Here is a 938-nt window from a genome sequence, read left to right on the forward strand (position 1 = left end):
CCTCAGCTTTGCTCCTGACCTCGGTAGGTATCTGATTGCTCTTACGGATCTTCAGCTGCTCTTTGGCTTTCTTCATGTCCTTCTCCACTCGTTGCCAGTCAACTTTGATGTACCCAGTATGGTTTGCAAGTTGAAGGAGAAAAAATCCACCTCCCACAGCTGTTGCAGCCAACTTTCCAACCTTCTGGAATATGAAACCCGTGCACCATCCAGTGACACCTCCAATGATCAGCTGGGTTGCCACGCTATACTTTTCTGCTGAAGGTCCAGATTCCTGCCCGAATAGCTTACGCCACCATGGCTGCTTCTTAGCAAATTCCGCAAGGTCCAGTGATTCAAAATTTCCCTCAAAGTTTCCTTGAGTGGACGCGGCCATTTCGGTGAGCTTGTCTCGCGAGGACACACGCAGAGGATCTGCGCGGGAGGCCGTGGAGTGGCGCTCAGTTGTCGCCACCACTTGGCTTCCGGCACGTGGGGCAGATGTTTCCATTCCCACGGCGGCAGCGGAAGAGGGCGGGCCGGGCGCGCTGCGGCTGCTTCCAGTCTCCGCAAGCGGCTACATCACAGAGCTCAGCGGGCGGTGTCACTGCTATGCATTTTCTCATGGCTAATCCGCATGTAGAACATTTTGTGCTCCCCAGAAACACATCTCATCTGCTTCTCTCTCAATCTACTTTCCCTGATTAGTTTTCAATATCCAAGATCATCACCTACCCAAGCATGTCCCTAATGTTCCAGCTATCTGGCAAAATCAAGTTTTACAGTTTAGTCTCACTCTTCATTAGTCCTTCAAGTGACTTCAAAGGAGAAAAAACCCAGTCTTCAACAAAGCTGCCCACTAAAACATTACTTATAATTACAAAATAAAATCGTATCACACAAGAACCCAAAACCTAAGCATGAGTAGTACAATCTTTAAAAAATTTACTAACAATTTT

General features: G+C 48.2%; 1 pseudogene across 1 annotated transcript; it reads right to left on the reverse strand.

Annotated features, from left to right (window-relative positions):
* Nucleotides 1-4: 4 nt before the first annotated feature.
* LOC108526066 (FUN14 domain-containing protein 2 pseudogene) lies at nucleotides 5-581 on the reverse strand (annotated as a pseudogene). Its single transcript, XR_001884405.1, has one exon. The product of XR_001884405.1 is annotated as an FUN14 domain-containing protein 2 pseudogene (transcript).
* Between the last annotated feature and the right edge of the window lie 357 nt (nucleotides 582-938).

The sequence above is a fragment of the Rhinopithecus bieti genome, unplaced genomic scaffold, assembly GCF_001698545.2.
Source record: "Rhinopithecus bieti isolate Rb0 unplaced genomic scaffold, ASM169854v2 scaffold_77447, whole genome shotgun sequence".
Taxonomy (NCBI): Eukaryota; Metazoa; Chordata; class Mammalia; order Primates; family Cercopithecidae; genus Rhinopithecus; species Rhinopithecus bieti.